This window comes from Schistocerca serialis, chromosome 1 (genome assembly GCF_023864345.2).
Source record: "Schistocerca serialis cubense isolate TAMUIC-IGC-003099 chromosome 1, iqSchSeri2.2, whole genome shotgun sequence".
NCBI classification, from domain to species: Eukaryota; Metazoa; Arthropoda; class Insecta; order Orthoptera; family Acrididae; genus Schistocerca; species Schistocerca serialis.
The window spans coordinates 1,260,472,005-1,260,479,103 of NC_064638.1; the positions used below are offsets into that span (position 1 = coordinate 1,260,472,005).

The following is a 7,099-nucleotide window of genomic DNA, read 5'->3' on the forward strand; positions in this document are numbered from 1 at the left end:
GTGGTCTAGCGGTTCTAGACGCTCAGTCCGGAACCGCGCGACTGCTATGGTCGCAGGTTCGAATCCTGCCTCGGGCATGGATGTGTGTGATGTCCTTAGGTTAGTTAGGTTTAAGTAGTTCTAAGTTCCAGGGGACTGATGACCACAGATGTTAAGTCCCATAGTGCTCAGAGCCATTTGAACCCTCTCTTATGGTACACAGGGCCAAGGTTTCTCACATACAGTATTTTTTTTTACTTCGTATTTACCTAAGAAAACACAATAGTTTTAATGTGGCAGGTAGTAATGAAATAGCATTAATACTCCTAGAAGTACTGTGCCTTGGATGTGTGTAGAGAGAATGTGAATAAATAGTGTGGGAGAGTGTTCTACCCGGAGGATATCTAGGAACACATGTTGTTTCCTGATCCGTTTTTCGGTCTAGTGAATGATTTTCGATTCACATTCAAGACAGGCGCACTAGAAACTACCATTCAAAACGCATAAATCGAAAAAACAGTGAGCATCATTTTGACTTTGGATAGCGCCTAATATGCTTTTTTGTGGAATGGGGATTCTTTGGCAGTTCACTGTGACTGAACGTTTGTCTCGGTGTCGCAACCATTAAGGTTTTAGCTTTCCTTTATGGTTCTCTGCAAGAATTTTTCATTGTCATTGGCTCGTTCGAGGAGTTTCTGACAAACAACCATTGCATTTTAATTCCGTTGTTCTCTCATAAACAGCATAATGCTTAGTTGTTACTAACACTCTTGGAATTATTTGAAAACGTTACGTGTTGTATTTATGCCAATTCATATGCAACAACAGTCTGTTCTTTTATACAGATAACAGACTAAAATAAAATAGCAAATAAAATAAAATATAAATAAAATGGAAAAGGTTATTCGGTTATCTAAAATTAAACAAATTTTGCTGTAACTCATCGCATGCTCAACTTTTCAATCAAAATTTCGTGGCATGGCCCAGTTGAGACCTTTTCTGCAATTTCTCTGTCAGTCAGTCACCTGGCGGTTTGCGCGCGCCACATTGTTGATTTTCTAAACGTGTTTCAGATCAGCTGAAAGCCGTGCTGGTCGAGGAACATCTTCAACTTACTTATGAACACTTTTAAATCGTGGAAACCGTTTGTAATATTACATACAGCCCACAGCATCACTCCATAAGCTTGCTTCAAAAGTTGAAACATTTCTGTAAAGTTTATCCCAATTTCGCACAAAATTTTAAGTTGCATTGTTTCTCTAGAAAATCTCATATTTCAAAAATCGCTACTAACAACTAAACACGTTGGCCTCGAATAACAATATCACTAAAATTAAACGAGGTAGCTGTTCTTCAAAAAGTGCGGATGTTTGACAGTCGTGTTTGTATTTAAATGATTTCACTTTTATTTATAATTTTTATGGACGGTTCGTTTTTTCTTCTAGTTGTTAATTATAGTTTGCTAAAAGTTTGTGCGATTTTTAAATATCATTGCCTTGTACAAAAGTCTGAAAATTATTTTTACGGACAGCCAGAAAGTGATGGAGAACATCCTACCCACAGTCTCCAGTTTACAAGACCGCATCTCAGCCAGCTGAAACTGAAATAAAATGTTGTAACTCTAACTTTGTAATCCAGATAAGCTAAGAACTACGGCGATAAATGAAAATCTATTTTCGTTTAACAATTCGGTATATTAAAGAAAAATCCACACATACAATTAATGTTTTTGTAATCCATAATAGTTTTCCTATCGTAATCAGCATTCGATACAGTCGATGTCTACCCGAAGTTCCAAGTATTACTAATTATCGCTCTGTCTGTTAATTAAGTTCACTTCATTGCTGGCCATAAAAGTGGTAAATAAACTGCGCCACTTGCCACGCAGTTTTCTACAACACTACAGGTGGCACAAAAAATGAAATATCTAAACTTAAACGCAGGGTTTCTAATACGGCAATAATCCATGCATGATCACTTTTAAACATTTGCACAAAATATGCGCGATAACTAATTCAATCGGAAAACTCTCAAATTAGTCGTTTTTAGTGCCTTCCGAGGCGTAGCGAATGCGAACGCGAACGGAATTACGACTCATTCTCGGACGACTGACGACGAATGACCTCTTCTGTACCACTGCAGAGGTCCTTTTTCTGTTAAGATATCAAGGATTAACACGAGGAAATGACGTCCATGGTGCTAGAGGGCAAAGTAAAAAGTAAAAATTATAGAGGAAGAAAGAAACTGGAATACTTCCAGCAAATTACTGACGATAACCGAATGGCCTAAACGACACGACTATAGTAGTACTTTTCCTCTTAAGGCATCAAGGAATAACATGAGTGAATAAATTCCATAGTACTAGAGAGAGCTGTAGAGAGTAAAAACAATAGAGGAAGACAGGAAGTGGAATATTTCCAGCAAATAACTGAGAATGTAGGCTGCAAATGACACTCTAAGATGAGAAGGTTGTTACAAGAGAGGATTCGTGCCGGGCAGCATCAACCAGTCAGAAGACTGGCAAATAAAAGAAGAATGGTGCTTGAACAGTGTGATATTGCCGTAAATAGGGTTGATAGTTCATCTGGAATGAAAATATAAAAGGAAACTGTTCGATTGTACTAATTAATGTAACGCAATGGCGTCAGACAAAGGAAATTTGGACTATAAGAGTCGGTTAACACACAGTCCGTCGACGTTTGTAGCAGATTTGAGGCGGTTTTAACACTGTAATTTTTTAAGTCATGGTTTGAAAAGAGCGTTCCCGTGATGTGTACCTCAACATGTTTCTGATTCAATACGATCTTAGAGTTGAAACGAATGAATTAAGTCCTCAGTAACAGCCTGTTACTTTTCTGTTATTCTAGAATGTATAGTTTTCTATGACGGAATATTTAATGAGAGTGGACACTGTAATGATATTCTACCACTCTTTTGTTTTTTAAACAAAGCAGATATCTAATGTACTCCTCAATCTTTCAGTAATACGAGATAGGACTCTCACATAAAGTTTCTTTAGGGTGATATTGCAAATTGTGTGAGCGTATCGTATCTACCGACGCAAAATTACTCCGTAGTCAGACGTGACTTCATTAGGCATTATAGTGTTATTGTACTATATAAATACTGGGCTATTCGCTCACGAAGGCGCGTTAGGTAACATAAAAAAATATAAAGGTTAATAACTTCATAAAGAAGACAGAAAACTATTTCTATCGCTTTTCGCTCAATGTCACCGTCTTCGTCTCTGGGCGCAGGAGAATATATTAACCGGAAGGTTTTACTCGCTACGGAAACCAGGACCTGCAATGTTAAAGCCCTGCCGACGTTTCGTAGTGGCCACTCAAGAGGGCGGAATTTTCTTGCCGTCCCCGCTATTACATTTGTATGAGAAAAGTAAGGAAGTACACACTAGAGCAACGCTCTTTTGAAGCAGCGACTTTATAAACTACGGCAGCGTAACCGACTCCAGACTGTTCCATACTTCGTCAGGCTGAGTGTCAGCCGAGTCGAATAGACCACAGCGTCTTTGACGCCATTTCGTACCATGAATTACTCGATCAAACAGTTTTCGTTTACATCGTCAAACGAGATCAACTCTCACATCCAGTTATAAAAACACCCCACTGTTTAGGCATCATACTGTAATACAAAGATCCATATGGCCGGCCGAAGTGGCCGTGCGGTTAAAGGCGCTGCAGTCTGGAACCGCAAGACCGCTACGGTCGCAGGTTCGAATCCTGCCACGGGCATGGATGTTTGTGATGTCCTTAGGTTAGTTAGGTTTAACTAGTTCTAAGTTCTAGGGGACTAATGACCTCAGCAGTTGAATCCCATAGTGCTCAGAGCCATTTGAACCATTTTTTGAACAAAGATCCATGTCCGGCGCGGCAACAAGCAACATGTCTAGCCTCTTGGTTCGAGTCCTCCCTCGGGCATAGGTGTGTGTGTTTGTCCTTAGGATAATTTAGGTTAAGTAGTGTGTAAGCTTAGGGACCGATGACCTTACCAGTTAAGTCCCATAAGATTTCACACACATTTGAACATTTTTTTTTTCTAGCCTCTTGTTGGTATTCCACACACACACACAAACACACACGCACACACACACACACACACACACACACACACACACATTCCCAGACCCCCCCCCCGCCCCTCTCTCTCTCTCTCTCTCTCTCTCTCTCTCTCCCTCTCTCTTCCTCTCCCCTTCCCCATAGAAAATCCTACGCCAAGTTGCTCTCACAAAACAATACGTTTGATGGTATGGCAGTCTGCTCAGCAGAATGCTTACAATATACTGCAGCATCCAATCTAAATTTGAGTCTGGTTCACTTAATTGAAAAATGATTGTTACCAGTTTCCAATATAAAAAGTAATCGTCAAAAGATTTGCAAGCGCTATGGTGTTTGTGTTTCATAGGTGAGTTGCCCTAACACAAGGTGATGATTGTGCAAAAAACACTTATTGGAATGCAACGTACGTCAAATGACAGCTTGGAACATTTGTTGACGTTGAGATAAAATAAAAATCAGATTACGTTTAAACCATTACTCTTAGATTACACTACTGGTGACAAACCACTGGAAAAAATAACTACCGAAAATGTATAGAAGTAACTGTACGGAGCGTCCTAAAATGGAATGACTACATTAAAAAACTGTGGAAAAAGTAGAGAAATTTATTGGAAAAGTTTTAGGGAAATAGAATTCATCCACAAAACATAAGACTTGCAAAACACTTGTTCGACCGATTTCTGTGTATGATTAATCAGTTTGATATCCTTAGCAGGTTAGATTATTGCAAGATATAGAGCCGACGAAGCCGACGACCAGGTAGTTTAACCTGCGCGAGAGTGTTTCGGGGATGCTCGATGAACTCTGGTGGTAGACGCTGCAAGTGAGGCGTTGTGGATCACGGGAAGGTTCAGCTGTTGGAGTTCCGGTACAGTGCGTTCCTGGAAGCGGCGAGCACCCACGCGTCTCATGAAATGACCACAACAAGAAAGTCGGGGAGGGGAAAAAAGGGGAGAAATGTATGGTTACCAGAAGCACCCACCACCACACATCGTAAGGTGGCAGAGTATAAATATAGGTTTACAGGTGTATCGACACGTAAAGGCATAGATGGAGATGTTAACGACAATCATGAAAATAGCGGGCCGGCCGCGGTGGCCGTGCGGTTCTAGCGCTGCAGTCCGGAACCGTGGGGCTGCTACGGTCGCAGGTTCGAATCCTGCCTCGGGCATGTATGTGTGTGATGTCCTTAGGTTAGTTAGGTTTAAGTAGTTCTAAGTTCTAGGGGACTGATGACCTAAGATGTTAAGTCCCGTAGTGCTCAGAGCCATTTGAACCATTTTTTTTTTTTTTTAAATAGCAAAGGACAAAAGGAACACATTCGCAATATTAGAAGGTTACAGCGTACCTCTCAAGAGATGCACTCTACCAAAACTACGGTTCGATAGTTTTGGTACACTACATAAATGACTAAGTAAACGGTGGAATTACTGCTAGTTTTGGTAGCATAGGTAGAGAGAGAAACATAAATGAATGAGAAAGTGGGGGGGGGGGGGGCGACGACTTCTCATTTGTCTTTTGTTTGTTTGGTTGTTTCTTTTGCATATAGTTAGAAACGTACGTCATTCAGTGTTAGTTCACTATGCATCCTATGTCCTTACAAAACATAAATTGTATTTTACAAATAATAAAAATTAGTCGCCCGCTTAACTTCCTCCTTTTTATGCAACCAAAGCAAATACTTCTGATGTAAGTACAGTTTACATTCATAAACGTATAAAAACACTCCGTCTTCAGGGCACAAGTAGCCCATCAGGGTCATCCGACCACCGTGTCATCCTCAGATGAGGATGCGGATAGGAGGGGCGTGTGGTCAGCACACCGCTCTCCCGGTCGTTATGATGGTTTTCTTCGACCGGAGCCCCTATTATTCGGTCGAGTAGCTCCACAATTGGCATCACGAGGCTGAGCGCAAACCGAAAAATGGCAGCAGCACATGGCGGCTCAGATGGTCACCCATCCAAGTGCCGGCCACGCCCGACAGCGCTTAACTTCGGTGATCTGAGGGGAACCGATGTATCCTCTGCGGCAAGGCCGTTGCCATAAACACGTATAATTATTTTTATTTTGTATTCATTAGATCGATGAAATACAAGAGTTTCCTGTTATTATTGATAAATGTGGAAGCTGTTTACGAATACAGAAACATGTTTTAAGGAAATTCGACGAAGTACTGAAGCGATGCTTGATATACTTTTGTTTTGCGTTTCTTTTTAATTTTATTTTACGTTATTGCTGAGAAAATTGCGTTTTCTAGCGCTATATGATAAATATGTATTGTTTTATGTATCCTTACTTCAATAACCCTCTCTTTTACGATACAAATCAACAATTTTCGAATGAAACCTGAATTAAACATTGACAATTTAAAACTTGCTGTAAATTCTGTTCCCTTTTAAGTAACAGACAGGAGGATAAGTACGCAGAACAAAAATGTTCCGTTGGTCAGTCGTCCATTTATACATCCTCAGTTTCTAGACGGTCCATCGCTTACGGTTTTTAACGGAATCTAGTAAGACGCTGATCGCATACGTAAAGAAAGCGATCGTTATGAGGTAACGCCTGAGAAATATGCAACACAACGCACATGGAACGCGAGTACTACCTTGCTCTGTGCCCTACCCATGTGGAAAATGTGTTGGAATGACAGGACGATCCATCAGCACTAGGATCACTGAACATTGTATTGTAGGTTATGAGAGCTGGAGAAATCAGCCAAGGCGGGGCACGCAGTGTGTCATACGTACCACATAACAGAACTCACATGTTCTCTCTGTGGAGGAGAGCTACCATGCCTGCTTCTTCAGGGAAGCCATTGAAAATTCGTGAACATGACAGTAGTTTAAACAAGAAATAAGAAACCCTGAAGGAAAGGGATCCTGAATTCACGTTGCAGGTAACAAGGAGAGAACCACAGAGGTAATGACCAGGGAAAAAATCCTCAAACGTGACATGTACATACAATATCCGGTCCGCCGCCAGTAATGGACGGTGTATCTAGCCCCTTATTCTGTCGAAAAACGTTAAACAAACGTCACCCCAAG

At 40.8% G+C, this 7,099-nt stretch overlaps 1 pseudogene; it reads right to left on the reverse strand.

The window, feature by feature from the left end:
• Nucleotides 1-5,979: 5,979 nt before the first annotated feature.
• Nucleotides 5,980-6,097, reverse strand: LOC126430091 (5S ribosomal RNA; annotated as a pseudogene).
• Nucleotides 6,098-7,099: the final 1,002 nt, after the last annotated feature.